A 25,671-nucleotide genomic window follows, 5' to 3' on the forward strand; every position below is an offset into this window, starting at 1 on the left:
ACCAGAGCACCTTCTTCCACATGTTTGGTGTCTCCCAGGTGGCTTGTGGCAAACTTTAAACGACACTTTTTATGGATATCTTTAAGAAATTGCTTTCTTCTTGCCACTCTTCCATAAAGGCCAGATTTGTGCAGTATACGACTGATTGTTGTCCTATGGACAGAGTCTCCCACCTCAGCTGTAGATCTCTGCAGTTCATCCAGAGTGATCATGGGCCTCTTGGCTGCATCTCTGATCAGTCTTCTCCTTGTATGAGCTGAAAGTTTAGAGGGACGGCCAGGTCTTCGTAGATTTGCAGTGGTCTGATACTCCTTCCATTTCAATATTATCGCTTGCACAGTGCTCCTTGGGATGTTTAAAGCTTGGGAAATCTTTTTGTATCCAAATCTGGCTTTAAACTTCTCCACAACAGTATCTCGGACCTGCCTGGTGTGTTCCTTGTTCTTCATGATGCTCTCTGCGCTTTAAACGGACCTCTGAGACTATCACAGTGCAGGTGCATTTATACAGAGACTTGATTACACACAGGTGGATTCTATTTATCATCATTAGTCATTTAGGTCAACATTGGATCATTCAGAGATCCTCACTGAACTTCTGGAGAGAGTTTGCTGCACTGAAAGTAAAGGTGCTGAATAATTTTGCACTCCCAATTGTTCAGTTTTCTATTTGTTAAAAAAGTTTGAAATATCCAATAAATTTCGTTCCACTTCGTGATTGTGTCCCACTTGTTGATTCTTCACAAAAAATTACAGTTTTATATCTTTATGTTTGAAGCCTGAAATGTGGCAAAAGGTCGCAAAGTTCAAGGGGGCCGAATACTTTCGCAAGGCACTGTATATCATAGGGCAAGCTACTTGATACACATCAGGGGGCAATCATACTGTTAGCAATTTGGAGCACTTTTAAAGTCCTACTGGTTTACCCTCTTGATTTTTCATTCTTGATTTTTTCTTTTGTTCTGTCTTAGGAAAAACATAAAAGTGCGCAGTCAAAACCCTGCATAGGAGGTAAAATAATTTAATAATCTCAAAGCATACGATTTTGTTAACTTATTAATCACTTATGGACTAGGCCTGTTTCTGACAATTGTTGTTTACAAGTTAAAATCAGTATTTTTTGCTAGAAAATATCTTAGAACCCATAAACATTATTATTATTATTTTTTTTAGCAGAGACCCTAGAGAATAAAATGAAGATTGTTGCAATACTTTATGTCACACTATATATGCAGTGGTTTTACAAACACAATTTGTTTTGAAAAAAATACACTTTTTTGAATTAAAAATAGGAAAACAGTAAAGTTAGCCAAATTTTGTTCTATAATGTGGAGAATAATGTTATGCCAAGTAAATTGATCCCTAACATGTCATGCTTTAAAAATTGCGCACACTCATGGAATGTCAACAAATTTTGGTACAAAGTGACAGTACATGTGAAACCCTTCAGGTATAACAGGTACTTAACCACTTAAGGACCGGAAGGTTTTACCCTCTTAATGACCAGGCCATTTTTTGCGATACGGCACTGCCTAACTTTAACGGTCAATTGCGCGGTCGTGCGATGCTGTGCCTAAAAAAAGAGCTTTCTTTTGGTGGTATTTGATCACCTCTCCATCTTTATTTTTTGCGCTATAAACACAATTCTGAAAAAAAAAAAAAAATATTTTTTACTTTCTGCTATAAAGCATTTCAAATAAAAAAAAAATAAAAATAAAAATGTTTTATCATTTTAGGCCAATATGTAATCTGCTACATATTTTTGGTAAAAAAAAAATCCCAATAAGCGTATATTGATTGGTTTGTGCAAAAGTTATCATGTCTACAAACTAGGGGAAAGATTTACAGTATGCCATTTTTACTTATTTTTTTTTTACTAGAAATGGCGGTGATCAGTGATTTTTAGCGGGACTGCGAGATTGTGGCGGACAGATTGGACACCTGACATTTTTAAAACTTTTGGGGGGACCAGTGACATTACTACAGTAATCAGTGCTCCTAAAAATATGCATTGTTACTGTACTAATGACACTGGCAGGGAAGGGGTTAACTCCAGGGGCGATCAAAGGGTTAAATGTGATCCTAAGGGGTGCTTTCTAACTGTGTGGGGGATGTACTTACTAGATGAACACAGAGACCTGTGTTCCTAAATAGGAGGAAAACAGGATCCCTGTGTTCATCACTGACAGAACAGCGGTGTGCGGTGTTTACTTCGGCAGACCAAGGGGAGCTATCGCAGGTGCCCAGCGGACATCACATCTGCCGGACCCACTGATTGGCTCTCCCTCTAGTCAGTCAGGCACATGTGCGCCCCCACTAACTGCTACACAAAACAATGTACAGGTATGTTGTTTCGCGCTAACAGAGCCGACCTGTATAACTACGGAAGCTGGTCGGCAAGTGGTTAAAAATCTCCATAGGCAACGATTTAAAAAAAATGTCTACAGATTTCCAGTTTAGAGTTACAGAGGAGGTCCAGAGCTAGAATTATTACTCTCACTCTAACAATCGCGGCGATACCTCACATGTGTGGTTTGAACTTCGTTTACATATGTGGGCGCGACCTGCGTATGCGGTCGTTTCTGCGCGCAAGCTCGGAGGGACGGGGCACTTTCATTTTTTTTTCTTATTTATTTTACTTTTTTTTTTTTTTTACACTGTCCCTTTGATCACTTTTATTCCTATTACAAGGAATGTAAACATCCCCTGAAATAGAAATAAGCATGACAGGGCCCTTTAAAGCGGTGTTTCAGCCATTTTTGTGTTTATTAACCACTTGCCGACCGCCGCACGACTATTTACTGCGGCGGTCAGCACCTACTGGGCAAAGCGACGTAGGGCTACGTCACTCACCCAGGAGCCTCTAGGGGGCGAGCGCGCTCCGCCGGAGGCGCGCTCCCGCCCCCGCTCAGTCACTGCCATCACCGCGCGAGTGACCGGTGGCTCCGATCTCCGCCGGCCACTCGCGATCTCCCGCTGGAGAGGGAGAAAGGCAGACGGCTGATGTAAACACAACCGCCTGTCATTCTCCCTGGTGTAACTGCAGAGATCATACGATCCTGCTATGTAGGATCATATGTCTCTGTGGTTACATCACAAGCCACGCCCCCTGACAGTTAGAATCACGCCCCTAGGGACACACTTAACCCCTTGATCACTAATAAAGTTAACCCCTTCCCTGCCAGTGTCATTTTTACAGTAACAGTGCATATGTATAGCACTGATTACTGTAGAAATGTCACTGGTACCCCTAAAAGTGTCAAAAATGTCAGTCAAGGGTCCGATCTGTCCGCCGCAATGTAGCAGTCCTGCTAAAATCGCAGATTGCCGCCATTACTAGTAAAAAAAATAAATAAAAAAAATGACATAAATCTTTGCCGTAGTTAGTAAACGCAATAACTTTTGCGCAAACCAATCAAAATACACTTATTGCAATTTTTTTCACCAAAAATATGTAGCAGAAATCAAATTGGCCTAAAATGTTAAAAATTTAGATTTTTACATTTTTTTGGGGGGGAATTTCATATAAAAAATAGAAAAATATTGTTATTTTTTCAAAATTGTCGCTCTTTTTTTGTTTATAGCGCAAAAAGTAAAAATTGCACAGGTGATCAAATACCACCAAAAGAAAGCTCTGTTTGTGGGAAAAAAAGGACGTCAATTTCATTTGGGTACAGCGTCGCACGACCGCACAATTGTCTGTTAAAGGCACGCAGTGCCGAATTGCAAAATAGGCCCTGGTCTTTGAGCAGCCAAATCCTCCGGGGCTTAACTGGTTAAAAGTCAGCAGCTACAAAAAAGTGTATCTGCTGACTTTTAATAAACACACACTCACCTGTCCCACGATCCAGCGATGCGGCCGCCGAAAGCCTCGGTTCTCTCCCTTGGCTCTCCCCGTCACCGGCATCACTAGTGTGGGCACCCGGCTGTGACAGCTTGCGCGTCGTGAATGGCCAGGCAATCTTCTGGGACCTGTGGCGTGTCCCAGAAGATTGCCGGGAGGGGGTGGGAGCGGATACCTGTCAAATCTAGGTACCCACTCCCCCCTCCAAAAAAATGACATGCCAAATGTGGCATGCCAGGGGGTCAGGAGCACTTAAAGCAGAAGTTCCACTTCTGGCGGAAGGGACGTTTGATGTTGCTCCGGTTCTCCTAGGGCATAGAGTCGAGTGGGGGCCATCTTGCCCTCACTTGATGACTTCCTGCCCATCTGCACCGGGGATCGGATCGCTTTTCCCCCGCTACCGATGGCTCCGAAAACGTCTGGGAAGCGGCGGGGGGTTGATCACCTCTCCCGCCACCCAAAAAAGTGGTTCCACCACTAGGACCACTTTTATGTTAAAGCAGATTATCTGCTGCCATAACCCCAGTATTAAACGTCAAAGTAGTGACGTAAATACACAGTGGGCGGTCCGGAAGTGGTTAAGAACACCCCATGATAGATACATTTGATCTGAATGCCAACCTTTATTATGTGCTGGTTATGCTTTATCTTCATTTGCCATTTTGTACCTAAACTATGCTGTGGCTCATACTGTTCTACAATTATTGTAATATTGGATGCACCTTCGAGTTCTGTATTACTATTTCCATTCTGTAAGATTTACTGCCTTGATAAAGTACACAATAAAAGTTTAACTTTCTAAAAAAAATAAAACAAATAAAAATAGTAAAAGTTCCTTAAGTCATTACTGGAAAAAATCTAATACCCTAATGCTATAATTATTGGGGGAGCAACACTAAAGTGGGGTACACACTAGTAGAAAATCTGCCAAAAATTCCCGTCCGAGGTAAAATTGTACGATTTTCGGCTAGTGTGTACACAACTTTCAGCAGCCGATGCCGACATTTTTAACGAAAAAAAACGGAGGGACAAACACCAAAATTTTTATCGTTCGTCCCCAGACGACCAATTTTCGTTTAATGTGTATGCAGTACGTCCTTGAAAAATCGGATACAAAAGACCGCGCATGATCTGAAGTTGCTGACAACCCGGAAGTCTGGGAACAAATGTCCCCAAAAAAAAAAAATCGGACGAGAAATTTCGTGAACATTTTTGCACTGTCAACTAAAAAACGGTAATGGGAGAGAAAAATCGGAGGATATTTCGTCCGATTTCCATCAAGTGTGTATGGGTCTTAACTTTACTCAAAACAACCAAAGTTAATGGGATTGTTGATGCCTGATCTCCTAAAGTGGAAGTAAACCCTCCTATCATTTTCAGCCAAGGAAGCTGCTACCTTGGCCTGTTGGATCTTCAACTACCATGATGCTGCACATGTGATCAGTTATGGCACAAGCCATTGGATGGTTTCACAGTTTGATTGAGAGCACAACCAATGGGAGTGTTAGCCTTCCCGGTAACTGTTTTTTTTTTTTTTTGTTTTTTTTTTACGCTTCAAATGTTGTAAATGAGTGTATCCAACAACTTACCTTCTTCGATAATATTTTTTGCAGTTCACCTTCTGTAGGGGTTTTTAGGGTTATGTAATTATATTTAGTTCTTTGTGTTGACTTGAGAAAGTGGCGGTAAATCTAAAGATGTTATTAAGCTGAATTCTAGGAAGCCTAAAAATTCCTGCCTTGAAGTAGGGCTGGAGTGTCTATGGGACTTGGTAAAGCAGTTTGACTTACCAGATCCTCCATTCCTACAGGGTCCTCTGCACTGCTAGACCTAGACCTGTCCTCACAGCCTCTTCTCTACTATACTACAGTGGTCTGAGGTCTTCTTACATCATCAAGACTGATGGAGGCCCCATTGCCCTGCGTTGGACAAGAGGACATAGAGGAACAGTCTACTGTCAGAGCATGAGGGAGCACCATCTACTGGGGGAGCAAAGGACCTGTTAAGTAAAACTGCTTTTAGGTTTAAGGTGTCCTGGGGTTGGGTTTGAAGTGTGTGTAAACTCAGAAGGTTTTTTATCTTAATGCATTCTATGCATTCTATGCCCCCCTCAGCCCCCCTAATATTTACCAGAGCCAATCTAGATCCAGCGATGTTGCAGGAGTGTCTCGGCTGCCCGAGACATTCCCTCCTCATTGGCTGGGATGACAGTGTGGCACCATTGGCTTCCACTGCTGTCAATCAAATTCAATGAGCCAATGAGGACAGAGAGGGGGTGGGGCCAGGCTGCAGTTTTGTGTCTGAATGGACACAGGAAGCTGCAGCTTGGTGCCCCCATAGAAAGCTGCTTGCAGTGGGGGGTCTCAACAGGAGGGAGGGGCCAGGAGCGCCGAAAAGAGACCTGAGAGGAGAAGGATTGGGTCTGCTCTGTGCAAAGCCATTGCACAGAGTGGGTAAGTATAACATGTTGGTTATTTCTAACAAAAAATAAATGAGACTTTACAATCACTTTTAATTTCATTTTCCTTATTTCTGTAAGTTTGTCAGGAAGGAATTATTTGGTTTATATAACAGGTGTTCTTTACTCTCTTATACACTTTATTTAACGATGTATCCTTATATTCCAATATTTGTCATCCGTGTCAACATTTCTTAGTATCGTCAATGCGCCATCAAAGTCATCATCATTCGTTTTATTCCTCCAGATTTAGAGATTTTGTCCATGTGGTATACTATGAAATAAATGTTTGGGGTGGATACTGGAAGCCTCCAATAATGTGTTTTTTTCTGCCATAGATTTTCTATGTAGGTGTATTTATAGCCCACCCACACTATTTTTATGGGATACCGCTAGAGCCAGATTCAGTTCCTAGGGGGCGCGGGGCACTTCAGTTTAAGAGGACCTCTCATTCACAGAGTTGGTTTACATTCTCAATGTACCAATCAAGAGAAAAAACCCTTTTACAGCAGATGGCAGGCAAAATATTACTTTCCAGGATATATTTAGGAAAAGAAAGGGTCCTACGCTGAGCTGTGAAGGCAAGTGCAGAGGACACATCTGACAATGGAAGCCCCATAGTAACTCTCTGGGTGATGTCACTCCCCATTCATTTCACAGCCGTTGTCGGCTGTGTCCTCTGCAGAGCTACTGGCGCTGGAGATCAGGTTGGATCGGCTTCAACACAGGTAAGTATAATGATTTCTTCTTTACAGGGCTAGATAGGTTAGTGTTAGATTGTGGAGATCTATAGATGCAGGGATTTTAGTTTACACTTTAAAATATCTCCCTCATTATGCCATTTCCCTGTCACAAGGAAACTGTTCCTTCTATATATTCCTCAATATACAAATATAACTTTAATATACTCCATCGGGGAGGTAGAGCAGGTACACTATACAGCCAAAGGTATTGGCCTTCTTGGCCAAAATCAGTACCTTACCTCACAAATGCGCTTCTGGAAGAATGGTCAAACATTCCCATAGACACACTGCTAAACCTTGTGGACAGCCTTCCCAGAAGAGTTGAAGCTGTTATAGCTGCAAAGAGTGGGCCAACTCAGTATTGAACCCTACGGACTAAGACTGGGATGCCATTAAAGTTATATTGTATAGATTTATATATGTATATATATATATATATATATATATATATATACACAAACCCAATTCCCAAAAAATTGGACACTGTACAAATTGTGAGGAAAAAAAGAACGGACTAATTTACAAATCTCATAAACTTATATTTTATTCACAATAAAATATAGATAGCATATCAAATGTTGAAAGTGAGACATTTTGAAATGTCATGCCAAATATTGGCTCATTTTGGATTTCATGAGAGCTACACATTCCAAAAAAGTTGGGACAGGTAGCAATAAGAGGCCGGAAAAGTTAAATGAACATATATGACTACAGACGAATCAAAATTTGAAGTTCTTTTTGGAAAACTGGGACGCCATGTCATTCGGACTAAAGAGGACAAGGACAACCCAAGTTGTTATCAGCGCTCAGTTCAGAAGCCTGCATCTCTGATGGTATGGGGTTGCATGAGTGCGTGTGGCATGGGCAGCTTACACATCTGGAAAGGCACCATCAATGCTGAAAGGTAAATCCAAGTTCTAGAACAACATATGCTCCCATCCAGACGTCGTCTCTTTCAGGGAAGACCTTGCATTTTCCAACATGACAATGCCAGACCACATACTGCATCAATTACAACATCATGGCTGCGTAGAAGAAGGATCCGGGTACTGAAATGGCCAGCCTGCAGTCCAGATCTTTCACTCATAGAAAACATTTGGCGCATCATAAAGAGGAAGATGGGACAAAGAAGACCTAAGACAGTTGAGCAACTAGAAGCCTGTATTAGACAAGAATGGGGCAACATTCCTATTCCTAAACTTGAGCAACTTGTTAGGGATAGGGATCGAAATTTTGAAAAGTTTGGTTCGACCAGAACACCCGAATTTCCCGAAAGTTCGGTTCGGATTCCAGAACCCCATTGAAATCAATGGGACCCGAACTTCGGGAATCAAAAAACACCATTTTGAAGCCCCAAAACCTAATAAATGCCCCTAAAAAGTGCCTAGGGTTCTGGGTCGTGCCCCAGGGACTATGAATCAGGCAAAAAAAAGTTCTTAAAATTGTCGTTTTTGATAGAGAGCCAATTATTGAAAAAATTATTGAAAAAAAAAAATAGATTTCTTTGGATTTAGTGTCTGGGGGGGGGGGGTCTAAAAAGTGTACCTGTTAAGTTTCAGCTCTGTAGCATGTCCAGAACCAGAAAAAAAAACAGATTATTTTTCTTAGAATTTTAGTAGCGCAGGGATGGTGTTACCCTCCTTTCATAAAGTGCAAATAAATAAATTGCCTAAATAATCCAAAACATCCAACTAAGCAAGAACAGAGTCCTTCAAAAATCTTGGTTTATGTAGTGCCAGAGAAATACACAGTGCCTTTAATGCAGGGTAATTGGTGTCAGTTATAGGAACCACCATACATTGTCACCACCACCAGCTCTGGCACTACATAAACAAAGACTTTTGAAGGACTCTGTTTTTGCTTAGTTGGATGTTTTGGATTATTTATGCAATTTATGCACTTTATTTATTTGCACTTTATGAAAGGAGGGTAACACCATCCCAGCGCTACTGATAATCTGTTTTTTTTTGTGATGAATTTTAATTTATGTATAGTTGTCACTGAGGCTTTATCAGAGTCAGGTCACCCTAAACTATGGTCACCCTGGCATGGCAGAGTCAGGTCACCCTAAACTACGGTCAACCTGACATGACAGAGTGGGGTCACCCTGGCATGGCAAAGTCAGGTCACCCTAAACTACGGTCACCCTGACATGACAGAGTGGGGTCACCCTGGCATGGCAGAGTCAGGTCACCCTAAACTACGGTCACCCTGACATGACAGAGTGGGGTCACCCTGGCATGGCAAAGTCAGGTCACCCTAAACTACGGTCACCCTGACATGACAGAGTGGGGTCACCCTGGCATGACAGAGTGGGGTCACCCTGGCATGGCAGAGTCAGGTCACCCTAAACTACGGTCACCCTAACATGGCAGAGTGGGGTCACCATGTGCTTCCTGTAAGGGGGTGTGGCATTTTGCACAATAGCTGACTAGCAAGCACGTATACCTGCTGTAGATATATCAGCAGTGCAACGTGCTCACTAGACGGAACCCTGACACTAAAAAGTATCGCTACAAAAACTAGATTATTAAATCTAACTATAGTGGTACATAGTACCCTAACTACACTGCATATCCCTTTCCTCACACTAAAAGAACAGCTCCATACAGCAGAAGATAATTGCAAAATGACACTGGAGCTTGACAATGCAGCAAACATTGTAAAAAAGCAGGAGAACCACAAATGCTTCCACTCTCTTCAAAAGCCTCTGTATTACAGTGCTAGAGGTTAGGCGGGGCTATGTTATATGCTGGGGGGCGTATTCACTCCTGATTGGCCTCTGGCCTCCCGTAGTCACTCCAATCACGTTCCTAGCAGACTCCTGCCCCCTCATTGGCTTTTACTGACGTTTCTGGGCCAATCACGGGCTTTTAAAGCCCACTTCCTGTCCCATTGCATTTTGGGCAGTTCTGGTGACCAAATGCGGAATGCGGCCGAAATTCGAATGCCCAATGTTCGGGTCGAACCGATGGTCGACCCGAACCGTTCGATCATCCCTACTCCTCAGTCCCCAGACATTTGCAGACTGTTATAAAAAGAAGAGGGGAGGCCACACAGTGGTAAACATGGCCTTGTCCCAACTTTTTTGAGATGTGTTGATGCCATGAAATTTAAAATCAACTTATTTTTCCCTAAAAATGATAAATTTTCTCAGTTTAAACATTTGATATGTCATCTATGTTGTATTCTGAATAAAATATTGAAATTTGAAACTTTCACATCATTGCATTCTGTTTTTTTTCACAATTTGTTCAGTGTCCCAACTTTTTTGGAATCGGGTTTGTGTATATATATATATATATATGCTCACTTGAACTCATTTATACGCTTTTATGCTTTTGCAGTGTTTTGTTTTTTGCCGCCCAGAACGTACTTCTTTACCTCTCTAAACCCTGATTTTAATTGTACTGTATATTTAGTTAATTATTCTATTGCATTATACCAATTTGTTTATGGGTGGAGTTTTTATGTATACATGTCCTGTTTTTTCAGTTTGTTATATGGTATGACTAATCACTTCAATAGTGGGCACCTTCACCCCTTTCCTGCCCAGACCAATTTTCAGCTTTTCGCGCTGTCACACTTTGAATGAAAATTGCACGTCATACAGCACTCTTCCCATATTACATTTTTATCATTTTTTTTTCCCCACAAATAGAGCTTTCTTTTGGTGGCATTTGACCACCTCTGGGTTTTTTTTTTTTTGCTAAACAAATTAAAAAAAAAAAAGATATATTTAAAAAAAAAAAAAAAAGTTTTACTTTGTTTCTGTTATACAATTTTGTAAATAAGTACTTTTTTCCTTCACTGACGGGCACTGATGAGATGGCACTGATGGACACTGATGAGGAGGCACTAATAGGCGGCATTGATATGCAGCACTGATGAGGTGGCACTGATAGGCGGCACTGATGGGCACTAATAGGTGACATTGATGGGCACTGACAGGTGGCACTGATGGGCACTAATAGATGGCACTAATTGGCAGCACTGGTGAGGAAGCGCTGACAGGCATTACTGGTGGGCACTGATTGGTATTTTTTATTTTCACTGATTGACATCTGATGGGCACTAATAGATGGCACTAATTGGCAGCACTGGTGAGGAGGCGCTGACAGGCATTACTGGTGGGCACTGATTGGTATTTTTTATTTTCACTGATTGACATCTGATGGGCACTAATTAGCATCTCTGATGGGGACTGTTCTGATAACCAATGTGCTGATTACCAGCACAGACCCCCCCCCCCCCCCCCCCGTCAGGAGAGGTGCTGGTTGGCTCTCCTCTACTCACGCCTTGTCAGCGTGAACTGAGGAAAGCAGATTACCGGCACTTCCTGGTTACCTCTGCGATCAGCTGTGATTGGTCACAGCTGATCACTTGGTAAAGAGCCTACATCTTTACCGAGATCAGAAGTGCAGTGTGTCAGAGCGACGCACCGCACCAATGATCGCCGCTCTATGTGCCCCCGGGGGCGTGCACGAGCCACTTATACTGCTGGATGTCATATGATGCCCAATCAGGATAACTGATCCCCCGCCTGGCCGTTATTCTGCTATAGGTCAGGCGGGATGTGGTTAAGGCTCTCACCAAAATGCGTTCGATTTTTTTTATGTCTCTTTTATGTAATAAAATTACAATACAGATAACAGAGTTGCCGGCTCTCTTTTATCATTTCCTACAAAGCTGCAATACGATAGTTCTTATTGTGACTCACCAGCTTGTATTAACCACTTGCCAACTGCTCACAGTAATCCTACTTCAGCAGTGCGGCTCCCCTGGGTCTAGCGACATAGGCCTACGTCACCGGACTCCTAGTGATTCCAGCGGCGCGCGCGCGCCGCCGGAGGCGCACTCTTGCTTTGTTTAGACATAGCGGGAGTCGGGCCGGAGGAGGAGAGGTGGCGATTGCCACCTCCCTTCCCCGATCGTCGGGGAAAGTGTGAGAAGACCCGCCTGCTTATGTAAACAAAGCAGGCGGATCTTCTCAGTGACAGACAAGAGGAGATCACAGGATTCAGCATAGCTGAACCTGCGATCTCTGTCTGTGTCACAGAACCCCTCCCCCCACACATCAGTAAGCATGAGGCTCACATTTAACCCTTTGATCACCCATAAGGTTAACCCCTTCCCTGCCAGTGTCATTATTACAGTAACAGTGCATATTTTTATAAAAAGTGTCAATGTCAGTTAGGGGTCCGATCTGTCCGCCGCAATGTCGCAGTCCCGCAAAAAATGCCCCCATTACTAGTTAAAAAAAAAAAAACCCAATAAAAATGACCTAAATCTTTCCCGTAGTTAGTAAACGCAATAACTTTTGCGCAAACCAATCAAAATACTCTTATTGCGATTTTTTTATCAAAAAATTGTAGCAGAAAACAAATTGGCCTAAAATGTTAAAAAATTTACATTTTTAATTTTTTTTTCTTGGGAATGTTATATAGCAAAATGTGAAAAATATATATATTTTTTTTTCAAAATTGTTGCTATTTTTTTGTTTATAGCGCAAAAATTATAAATCACACAGGTGATCAAATGCCACCAAAAGAAAGCTCTGTTTGTGGGAAAAAAAAGGATGTAAATTTTGTTTGGGTACAGCGCCGTACGGCCGCGCAATTGTCCGTTAAAGTATTGCAGTGCCGAATCTCAAAATGGGCCTGGTCAGGAAGGGGGCTGAAGTGGTTAAATTATACTAAAAGTGTTACTAAACCCAGGAGCCTGCAGTCACTATATCCGGTCTCCCACAATACACAGAACATGGAGATGCAATTATTTTAGTGGGTATAAACTCCTAAATACCTTTTCTCATCATCTTGTGACTTCTATCAGCTCCTTGTTAAAGCTTGAAGGAGGAGTTTGCATACTGAACTGACTGTCCTATGAGGCTGCAGGACCCATGACCCTTTGTCTGGACAATGCTGATTGGCCATGTACTGATCACATGCACTCCCCCAAGAAAAAAAAACTCTTTAGCAATATACACCAAACTGAGCATGTGCAGCTTGACTCCATTTACTTTGTCTTATCCGGAAATGTTTGGGGCAATGCAAGGGAAGGATCAGAGCAGACAAGATCAAAAGCCTTTTTTACACAATGCAGAGGAATAATCCCTTAGGTTCCACAGTGAGTATAACAAGCATGCTTTGCTGCATATACAGACTGATTTTACTGTTGTGGGTTTAGAAACACTTTAATCAAATATATACAGTATATACATGGTGCCATGAATAAACATCTATATAGCAAGGAGTATGCTTACCAGCCCGCTCTTTCCATTTAACCACTTTACCACCGGAGGATTTTCCTGCTAAAAGACCAGGGTTTTTTTTGCGATTTTTTACTGCGTGACTTTAACGGACAATTGCGCGGTCGTGCGACGCTGTACCTAAACGAATTTCACGTCCTTTTTTTCCCACAAACAGAGCTTTCTTTTGGTGGTATTTGATCACCTGTGCGATTTTTTGATCACGCGCTATAAACAAAAAAAGAGCGTAATTTTTGCAAAAACAACAATATTTTTCACTTTTTTTTATTTGAAATTCCCCCCCAAAAAAATGTAAAAATCAAAATTTTTTAACATTTTCGGCCAATTTGTTTTACGCTACCTATGTTTGGTAAAAAAAAAATCGCAAAAAGCGTATTTTGATTGGTTTGCGCAAAAGTTATCGCGTTTACTAACAAAGGGAAAGATTTTTGTCATTTTTGGTGTTTTTTTTTTTAACAAGTAATGGCGGCGATCTGCGATTTTTTTTGCGGTACTGCGACATTGCGGCGGACAGATCGGACCCTTGACTGACATTTTTGACACTTTTGGGGGTACCAGTGACATTACTGCAGTAATCAGTGCTATATATATGCACTGTTACTGCAAAAATGACACTGGCAGGGAAGGGGTTAACAGTATTGGACAGGGAGGGGTTAAGTGTGTCCTAGGGGCGTGATTCTAACTGTGCAGGGACAGGTCTACTAGTGTAAAAACAAAGATCAACAGTTCAACATAGTAGAACTGTCTGATCTTCACTTTTACACAGGGAGAACTGACAGGCGGCTTGTTTACATAAGCCGCTCTGTCTTTCTCCCGCTGTACCGGCGATCGTAGTGTGACCGGCGGACATCGGGTCCGCCAGTCACACTCCCGCACTCCTCCGTGAACGAGCCGAGGCGGGCGCGCGCCCGCCCGCTATTGGCTCTAGAAGGAGTGACAGGCGAGCGACGTAGACCTACGTCACTCTGCCTGGCCGGGGCCGACTGCCGCAGTAAATATACTGTGCGCAGTCGGCAACCGGTTAAATCCAAAAGCAAGTAGCCATCAAGTGGCAAAGGTGGAGGGGGAGGATAAAGCCACCCCCCCCCCATGGACAATGGAGTGTCTTCAAAGTTGGGGGTGACCATTATGGGGGAGCCAATACATATGCAGGACAGATTGTGATTGGTTGAAGAGGGCAAAGAGGAAGGGGATATGGACTGCGGTGCATCTTGGGAGTGACAAAAGCCAACTGGGAGGAACTGGGACTTTTTGTAGATGTGGTCCCCAGACAGATTGAGCCTGTAGCACAGATTGGTCCTGGGACTGCATATCCCAGTATTACCAGAGCTTTGTGGAGAGAAAAAGGAAGGTCTGTTCCTGGGTTGAGGACATTGTGGGAGACAGACTGTGCTGCAGGACTTTAGCAGAACATTTTGCCATCACATCAGGGATGCAGAGAGGTGGAGTAGCAGACATCTCCTGGTACCTGAGAATGCCACAGTCGATGACCAGTGCTGCCGTCTAAAGGTTGGGGAGAATGCCACCGTCACTGGCTGGTGCTGCCGCTTAATCAATGGGGAGAACACCACTGTTACTGATTGGTGCTGCCATCTGATCATGATGGAAATTGCTGCTACTGCTGACATCGCTGTGTCACCATAATAGAACTGAGGGAGGACAGCTGTCACCTCAAGAGTTGGTGAGAGGCCACTGACCAAACACCACTGTCACTGACTAGTGCTGCCATCTTACCAGTGGGAAGAAAGCAATTTTTGCTGATCGGTACTGCCGCCTGATCATTGGGAAGCTACAAATTCTAGATGTACCCTCTGAACACTGCTACACTCTTTCCAGCAAACTATGAAAAGAAAAAAAAGAGTCCACCCAGAATTTGCAGTTTTACTATGTGGTCACACCCCTTTAGCACCTGATAGTTCAAATATATGAACAAGCTATTGGGATTTGATCACATGTAAATCTTTTCTTTGATCATTGGGAAGAATGCCACTGTCGCTGACTGGTGCTGCCATCTGAACGTTGGGGAGAGCACTACTGTCTCTGGTACTACCATCTGATCATTGGGGAGAAGGCCACTGTCGCTGACTATTGCTGCCATCTGATCATTAGGGAGAATGCCACTGTCGCTGACTGATCCTGCCATCAGATCATTGGGGAGAACGCCACTGTCGCTGACTGATCCTGCCATCAGATCATTGGGGAGAACGCCACTGTCGCTGACTGGTGCTGTCATCCTAACATTGGGGAGCATGCCATTGTCACTGACTGGTACTGTTTCCTGATATTGAGGAGAATGCCACTGTCACTGACTGGCATTGCCTCCTGATCAGTGAGGAAAACACAACTGTCTCTGACTGGTGCTACTGCCTAATCATTGGGAAGAACGCCACTGTCACTGACTGGTGCTGCCGCCTGATCATTGGGGAGAATGTCTCTGTCACTGACTGGTACTGCTGCCTGATCATTAAGGAGAATGCCACTGTCACTGACTGTTGTTCCTACGTGAACATTGGGGAGAATGCCACTGTCACTGACTGTTGTTCCTACGTGAACATTGGGGAGAATGCCACTGTCACTGACTGTTGTTCCTACGTGAACATTGGGGAGAATGCCACTGTCGCTGACTGATGCTGCCCTCTGATCGCTGGGGAGAACGCCACTTTCGCTGACTGGTACTGCCATCTGATCATTGGGGAGAACCCCGCTGTCACTGATTGATGCTGCCATCAGATCATTGGGGAGAAAACCACTGTCGCTGACTGGGGCTGTCATCTGATTATTGGGGAAAATACCACTGTCACTGACTGGTGCTGCCACCTGATCAGTAGGTAGAACGCCATTTTTGCTGACTGCTACTGCTGCCTGATTATTGGGGAGAATGCCATTGTCATTGACTGGTGCCACCACCTGATCAATGGGGAGAATGCCACTGTCATTGACTGGCGCTGCCACCTGATCATTGGGGAAAACACCATTTTTGATGACTGCTACTGCCGCCTGATTATTGGGGAAAATTCCACTGTCACTGATTACTGCTGCCGCCTGATCATTGGGGAGAACGCCATTTTTGCTGACTGCTACTGCCACCTGATTATTGCGGAGAACTCCACTGTCACTGACTGGTGCTGCCGCCTGATCATTGGGGAGAACGCCACTGTCATTGACTGGTGCTGCCATCAGATCATTGGGGAGAACACCACTGTCGCTGACTGGGGCTGTCATCTAATTATTGGGGAGAATACCACTGTCATTGACTGGTTCTGCCACCTGATCAGTAGGTAGAACGCCATTTTTGCTGACTGCTACTGCCGCCTGATTATTGGGGAGAATGCCATTGTCATTGATTGGTGCCACCACCTGATCATTGGGGAGAATGCCACTGTCATTGACTGGCACTGCCACCTGATCATTGGGGAGAACGCCATTTTTGCTGACTGCTACTGCCGCCTGATTATTGGGGAAAATTCCACTGTCACTGACTGGTGCTTCCGCCTGATCATATGGGAGAACGCCACTGTCACTGACTGGTGCTGCCATCTGATTATTGGGGAGAAAACCTCTGTCACTGACTGGTGCTGCCATCTGATCATTGGGGAGAACCCCACTGTCACTGACTGGTGCTGCCATCTGATCATTGGGGGGAACCCCACTGTCACTGACTGTTGCTGCCACCTGATCGTTGGGGAATAACATGACCAATGTAGAATAGATGTCACCCCCAAACTCTTAGGCTGCTTAAAGCCAAAGGCTCCACCCCCATGCCATAAACCTCTCCCTTTACCTAAATAATTGAGACCACACCGTGCTTGGAGTTAATTGGCCACAGCAGCCATTTTATTAACCCTTTTACCTTAAAATTAACATAAGGAGAAAAAACATTCCTTACAAACATAAAACAATCAGTCATTAGGCCTGTTGGTCTTTGAGGCTCCTCCAAATAATTCCAAATCCTGCACTGCGGGACCTGTGCCCTGATAGGCCTCCAGCCGCGTCACCGGCTCGGAGACAAACCACTCCCCGCAGTGCCACCATTTTGAATTCCATTTAAACTGACATTAAATGGAATGCACCATAGGGACCCATACCAACGATGAGTCCCAACCATACCCTTATCCTAAACTGTTCACCTCCCCCGCCAGCAAAGACCAACAAAACGCCCAGCTGCCATGACAATATAAAATTCCCCCAGAAAGGACAGAAAGCACAAAAGACATGAATCAAAATCAACCATAACAGTCCCAGAAATTAGGGAGGGTGGGTGGGAAGCTTCTTCTTCCTTCGTCCGTTGAACTTCCACTGACCTCCAATCTGAGGGGCCACCCCTCCTAACTGTACCTCAACCCCTCCCAAACCTGATACACCAATCCCTGAATACCCCCCAACTCAAAACAATTTAATTTAACTCACACCTGCCCTGTCTCCCCTCTTCACATGGTCATGTCTGCCCTGCGCTATTTTTTTTTTTTTTTTTTCTTTCGCTTCGGGCCTTGCTTGATCAATGTAGAATAGAGGTCACCCCCAAACTCTTAGGCTGCTTAAAGCCAAAGGCTCCACCCCCATGCCATAAACCTTTCCCTTTACCTAAATAATTGAGACCACACCGTGCTTGGAGTTAATTGGCCACAGCAGCCATTTTATTAACCCTTTTACCTTAAAATTAACATAAGGAGAAAAAACATTCCTTACAAACATAAAACAATCAGTCATTAGGCCTGTTGGTCTTTGAGGCTCCTCCAAATAATTCCAAATCCTGCACTGCGGGACCTGTGCCCTGATAGGCCTCCAGCCGCGTCACCGGCTCGGAGACAAACCACTCCCCGCAGTGCCACCATTTTGAATTCCATTTAAACTGACATTAAATGGAATGCACCATAGGGACCCATACCAACGATGAGTCCCAACCATACCCTTATCCTAAACTGTTCACCTCCCCCGCCAGCAAAGACCAACAAAACGCCACCAGCACCCAAGGGTGACACCTTACCCTTGCGTGCCCCTCCAAACCCTCAAGGCTCGCTGGATCCCATCCTGTAATCCCAGGGCCCATAAATCTATACCCACCGCATTGAGGTGGACTCCATCATCCCGCAGATACCGCCATGTGTCCACTTCCAACTCCAGGTGGCGAACCACCAACCCCCCATTCCGACACACAAAGCGCCCCACTTCCTTGTTCAACTTAATCCGAGCCTTATTAAGGCGCGCGACCGACCTGGCCATGCGCCAGGACGTGCGGGCCACCATATCCGACCAAACTACAAGCAGCGCCGGAAAAGCCGTGCGCAGCCGAAGGAAATCCAACTTTATGTCCCTGATCAAGGCCCGCGCGGACCTGGCCCCCAAATCGTTGCCCCCGGCATGCAGCACCAAAACATCTGGCTGCCTGTCCAACCGGGCGAAACGATGCACTTCGGGAAGGACCCTGCCCCAAGTAAGCCCCGGCACCCCCAGCCACCTGACACAAGCCTCGTGCCGAGAAAAACCAAGTTGTCTACCATTAGGACGCACATCAGCTCTCCGGGCCCCCCAGAAAACATACGAGTGTCCCACGATCCAAACAAGGCAGGGTTCCAAACCTACAAGAAAAGGGGACAAAAGGAAAAGAAAACCAACCAATAATCAGATAACCAGCCGGGCCCACACCCCCCCAGCGACAAAACCACCCCCCGTACATACCCTACACCAACAGCTGTGGACGAACGTACAACAAGAACCTCCTAGACTCCCAGCGCCCAATGCGTTTGACCGCATCGTCATTCAATCCCCAGCGTGCAGCCTCAGTGGCCGCCCCGATCCGAAAGGAATGAGATGCAAACCTACTGGCATCCAAACCCAAAGAGCCCACACACCTTCTGAACACCGATACAAATTGAAAACGAGATAACGACGACCCGTCCGCATGCATTAAAAATGAACCGGGCCGCGAAGGGCGGAGTGCCCAGTAATCCCGAACCGCCCCTACCGGGCACAGCGGTGAAGACGGCACCGCGAACAACCGGACACGGACCCCCTTGCCACTCTGGTCCGTTTTGGACCGTCGAAGGAGGATAGTAACCCCCTCCCGACCGACAGAGACATCCTGACCCAATAGGCCCCCCGGCACCGTCCGGGAGGAGCTGACCAATTCCCCAATCCGGAAAGCCCCGAAGAAAGCGAGAGAAAAGGCCGCCTTAAACAACACCACCTCGTAACTCGAGGCGCAGTGCTCCCCCAATTGCCGGCAGACGTCCTGCAAAAGAGCGAAGGACACCGGGCGCCTAGTGTCCCTCCTCCGATAAGCCCTGGAATAGCCCCGTAACGCTTGTCTCACCACGAAGTCCTTCGTGTAATCCTGACAACCCAGAAATTTAAACAGAAAGGCCAGGCCGGACAACTTGCGAGCCACAGCGGAAGCCGACGCGCCCCTCTCAAAATGATCAGAGACAAAAGAAAGTAACACCCACCTGACCTCCGGACCCAGAGGATCCACCGATGCCACCCGCAACACCTCGAGCCACTCCAACCATACCTTGCAATAAGCCGACCACGTGGACTCGCTCACCGACTTCCTGATCCATCCAGCGAGGACACCAAGGCAATCCCCCATAGCCACTCCGGACACGTGACTCCGCGTTGCTCCGCTGCCGGTGCCAACTCCCGGAACCTGTCCCACTGAAAACGAGACAGCGCGTCAGCAATATCATTCTTAACCCCCGGAATGTGCACAGCGTACAGGAAAACATTCAACCGTAGACACCGCAAAACCAAATACCTGAGGAGGCGCACCACCGGCTGAGACGAAGCCGACGCGCGGTTGATCACCTGAACCACCCCGAGATTGTCGCAATGGAGGCGAACCTTCAGGTTCCTGAACTCCGCCCCCCAAATCTCCAGGGCCACCACCACCGGGAACAGTTCCAGCAACACCAAGTTGCTGACCAGCCCCGCTACCTGCCATGCCCCCGGCCAAGGGGCGGCGCTCCACGCCCCCCGGTGAAAAGCCCCGTACCCCGCCGAACCAGCAGCATCGGTAAACAGTTCCAAATCAAAGTTGCTGATCGGCCCGGCCATCCACAAGGATCTACCATTGTATGTGGCCAAAAAACCATGCCACAGACGCAAGTCATCCCTGTGTTCCCTGTTGAGCCTGACGAAGTGAGTGGGCAACTTCACCCCCGAAGTCGCCGCCGACAGCCGTCGGCAGAAGACCCGGCCCATGGGCATAATGCGGCAGGCAAAATTCAATTTACCCAGCAACGACTGCAAGCTGCGCAACTGAATCTTGCGCAAACCCAGCACCCCTTCAATTTCAGCTCTCAAAGCCCCCAATTTATCCTCCAGTAGGCGACACTCCATGGCCTCCGAATCCACGACAATGCCCAGGAAGCTGAGCACCGTGGTCGGGCCTTCCGTCTTGTCGGGGGCCAACGGAATGCCGAAGCTCCCGGCCACATGCTGCAACGTGGCAAGCAGGATCGCGCACCCGTTGGAAGCGGGCGGGCCCACACACAGAAAGTCGTCCAAATAGTGGATCACCGAATTCACACCGGAAACCTCCCGAACCACCCACTCCACAAAGGAACTGAAGGTCTCAAACAGCGCGCATGATATGGAGCAGCCCATAGGAAGGCAGCGATCCACATAATACGCCCCCTGCCACCGGCAGCCCAGCAATCGAAAACTGTCCGGGTGAACCGGGAGCAACCTGAACGCCGCCTCAATGTCCGATTTGGCCATCAAGGCCCCCCGCCCATAATGTCGCACCCAGGCCACCGCGGCGTCAAAGGAAATGTAAGACACCGTACAGGCCTCCGGGTCGATGGCGTCATTCACAGACCCACCCTTCGGGAAGGAGAGGTGGTGAATGAGGCGAAACTTGTTGGGTTCCTTCTTGGGAACCACCCCCAACGGCGAAACCACCAAGTCACGCACCGGCACCTCCGAGAACGGGCCCGCCATGCGACCGAGAGCCACTTCCTTGTGCAACTTATCCGACACCACCAAAGGGTGGCGCAATGCCGAACGCAAATTCCTCGCCCCCGGCGGCACCGAGGCCAAAGAGCAAGGGATACGAAAACCCACCGCAAAACCCTCCCACAGAAGTCGAGCAGCCGCCCTATCGGGGTACCTATCTAGAAAAGGCCGCAGCCTTTCCACCCTCACCGGCGTTGTCCCCTTTGTGCGAAGGCTCTCCGGACCGCTCTTTTCCGGACTTAAAACACCGAGCCAAGGAATGGGAACCTCCGCAACCGGAGCATTCATGTTTGAAGCGACATGTGCCACCGAACTTACAGGAACCCTCATTAAATTGCCAGCAGAAACCCCTCCTCTTTGCGGCCGGCTGTCCCGGGGTCGCAGAACCACCGGCCCCCCCTGGAAAAAACTGATTCGGAGCCTTCGCAGACGACATGAGCCGCATCCACAGGCTGATGTCCTTGTGGTCCCACCGCAAGGACGGCCTAACCGCCTTCCGCTGCCGGAACTGTTCGTCGTACCGCAGCCAGGCCGACCCCCCGTAAACCCGATAGGCTTCCCCTACAGCGTCCATGTAGCAGAACAGGGCCGAGCAGTTTTCCGGCGCCTTTTCCCCTATGACGCCCGCCAGAATGGCAAAGGCCTGCAGCCAATTGGCGAAGGTCCGAGGGATAAGCCGATAGCGTCGCGCCTCCTCGTCCTCCTTCTTGCGCTCCTCCGGTTTAACCCTGTCCAGGTGAAACTTCTCGAGGGGCAACAGCGTGAAGATTTCCACGTACTCACCCTTCCAGATCTTCTCCCGGACTTCCTGCTTCAAATGTGCCCCCAACGGGCCCTCAAAACAAACATATACCTCACCTTTCGCTGAATCGTCCAGGCGAACAGCGTCCGCCTTCCCCTCCTTCGCCGTCCCGGTCTTGTCCCCCGTCGCCCCGGCCGTCACCGCCACCACTGCCGGAGCACCAACAACCTGGGGAGGGGCCCCAGCCCCCCCCGCAACTAGCCCCGTGGAAGACGGCCCCGCCAGCCCCGGGGCCCCCCCCGGCTCCGTGCCCGAGCCCCCCGCCGGAGGCACCCAAGCCGCCGCTGGAGACAAGCGGCCCCCGTCCCCCGGGGGCAAACGCCCCAAGAGGTCCCGTAGACCCAGAAGGAAGCCCCTCAAACCCCCATTATCACCCCCTTCCGGGGTCCCCGCCCCCACTGGCCGGGACACCCCCACCCCCCGAGCCCCTCCAGCACTCCCACCCCCCACATCAAACAAGCCCCGCAAATCAGACAAAGCCAGAGAAGGAATTGTGACCTTGTCACGGAACCATGAACCAGACGTACAACAACAGATAAGTGAAAATAAGACAGCTTTATTGAAAAACAAGCTATAAAGCAAAAGTCCAAAGTGATGGCGAAACCGATGCAGAGTCTTTGCGAAGCCAGGGATCAGGAACCAACAGGGTAGTCAGACGAAGCCAGGATCAGGAACCAACAGGGTAGTCAGACGAAGCCAGGAACAGGAACCAACAGGGTAGTCAGACGAAGCCAGGAACAGGAACCAGAAGTAGCAGCAGTCTTGGTAGCATGTGAACACAGGAGGACCAAGCAGGGAACTGAAGCCACAGACCTCCTATATATATGAGCTAGGCATCCAGCTCCTCCCAGTGGGAAGGAGGAGCCGCAGGGTGGGAGGCTACAAGAAACCAAGATGGCCGCCAGCACATGTCAAACGAAGGAGAACAGCAAGAAGGTAAGACCATGACAGTACCTCCCCCTCAAGGGCCCCTCCTCCGCGGAGTAAAGAACGGTTTCTGAGGGAAGCGTGCGTGGAAGGCTCGGAGCAAGGCAGGAGCATGGACATCTGCGGAGGGAACCCAGGAACGCTCCTCTGGACCATAACCACGCCAATGAACCAAAAACTGCACCCGACCGCGGACCAGGCGTGAGTCCAGGATATTGCTCACCTCATACTCCTCACGATTGCCCACTCGGACCGGACGAGGCCGAGGAACCGAGGAAGTGAAACGATTACACACCAGAGGCTTCAACAGGGAGACATGAAACACGTTGGAGATCCGCATGCCAGGAGGAAGCGCAAGGGCATAGGCTACCGGGTTTACCCTGCGAAGCACTCGGAAGGGACCAACAAAGCGAGGCGCCAGCTTGGGAGTGGGCACTCGAAGGTTGAGGTTGCGGGTGGACAACCATACACGGTCTCCGGCCTGGTAGGAAGGAGCAGGCGCTCGTCTGCGATCAGCCTGGAGTCTCTGGCGCTGCGCAGAGACCTCAAGGGACTTCTGGATCTGTACCCAAGAAGCACGTAGGACGGAAAGGTGATCCTCCACAGCCGGAATATCCTGGGGAGAGAATACCTCCGGTAACACGGCAGGTTGGAACCCATAGTTGGCCATGAAGGGAGACGTCCCAGAGGAAGAGTTCACCGCCGTGTTCCTGGCAAACTCAGCCCAAGGCAGGAGGTCAACCCAATTGTCTTGGTGATCGGAGACATAGCAACGAAGGAATTGCTCCAAGGCCTGATTGGATCGTTCTGCGGCCCCATTGGACTGAGGGTGGTAGGCCGAGGAGAAGGAGAGATGAATCCCCAACTGGGAGCAAAAGGCGCGCCAGAACCTGGACACAAACTGACTCCCCCGATCCGACACAATCTCCTTGGGCAAACCGTGCAACCGGAAGACCTCCCTGGCAAAAATCGTGGCCAACTCCTGTGCAGAGGGTAACTTCTTGAGAGGAACACAGTGACACATTTTGGAAAACCGATCCACAATCATGAGAATGACCGTATGGCCTCGGGATGCAGGGAGGTCCACAATGAAATCCATCCCCAGGTGAGACCATGGGCGCTCCCCGGTGGCTAAGGGTTGCAGAAGGCCCAACGGAAGGTGCCGAGGGGACTTACTCTGGGCACAAACGGAGCATGCCGCTACATATGCGGCGATGTCGGAACGTAGGGAAGGCCACCAGAACAGACGTGAAACAGCCCAGGACAGCTGATTCTTTCCAGGATGCCCCGCGGTCTTGGAGTTATGGTAGGTTCGCAACAACCGAGTGCGCAACTCCTCAGGCACAAAACATCTGCCGTTGGGTCTCCCAGAGGGAGCACCAGATTGAGCCGCCAAAATCTGCTCACCCAGAGGAGAGGTCAGGCTGGTGCGAATGGCAGCCAGGATCTGATTCGGAGGTATGACCGAAGTCGGAATCGACTCCTCCCTGGACAGGTCGGAGTACTGCCGTGATAAGGCATCAGCCCTGATGTTCTTGGAACCGGGTAGGTAGGAGACCACGTAATTAAAACGTGACAAGAACAGAGCCCATCTGGCCTGACGTGGTGTCAATCTCTTGGCCTCAGAGAGGTAGGTCAGATTCTTGTGGTCCGTCAGGATGAGGACCGGAACCACCGAACCCTCGAGCAAGTGCCTCCATTCTTTAAGAGCCTGCACGATGGCCAATAACTCCCTGTCACCAATCTGGTAGTTGCACTCCGCGGAAGACAGTTTCCGGGAGTAAAACCCACAAGGAAGCAGAGGACCCTCTGGTGTTCTACGCTGAGACAGAAGGGCGCCTACTCCCGTCTCAGACGCGTCCACCTCGAGGACAAAGGGCAACCCAGGGTTGGGATGCGACAGAATCGGAGCCGACACAAAGGCGGACTTTAGAGCCTCAAAAGCTCGGATGGCCTCGGGCGGCCAGACCTGGGAATTACTGCCCTTCCTGGTCAGATCCGTGAGAGGCTTGGCTAGCATGGAAAAGTCCCTGATGAACTTCCGATAATAATTGGCGAAGCCCAAAAAGCGCTGCAGGGAGCGAAGACCACTGGGCTGGGGCCACTGTAAGACAGCCGAAACCTTCTCAGGATCCATGGAGAACCCCTCAGCGGAAATGATGTAACCTAAGAAGGTTACCTGGGATCGGTGAAATTCGCATTTCTCAAGCTTACCGAACAGCTTGTTCTCTCGTAACCGTTGCAACACTCGTTTGACATCCAGAATGTGGGTCTCCATGGACTCAGAATATACCAAGATGTCATCCAGGTAGACCACCACACACTGCTGCAACAGGTCACGGAAAACATCGTTGATGAATTCCTGAAAGACTGCGGGCGCATTGCACAGACCAAAGGGCATAACCAAGGATTCATAATGACCGGTCCTGGTGTTAAACGCGGTCTTCCACTCATCGCCCGCCTTGATCCTTACGAGGTTATATGCCGCCCTCAGGTCGAGTTTGGTAAAGACCGTGGCCCCTTTAAGGCGATCGAACAGCTCGGAAATCAAGGGTATCGGGTAAGCGTTCTTGATCGTGATGCGATTGAGACCCCTGTAATCGATGCAAGGCCTCAACTCACCGCCCTTCTTTTTCACAAAGAAAAATCCAGCCCCTGCCGGGGACGAGGATTTGCG

The sequence above is a fragment of the Pelophylax lessonae genome, assembly GCF_965119305.1.
Source record: "Pelophylax lessonae genome assembly, chromosome: 4".
NCBI lineage: Eukaryota > Metazoa > Chordata > Amphibia > Anura > Ranidae > Pelophylax > Pelophylax lessonae.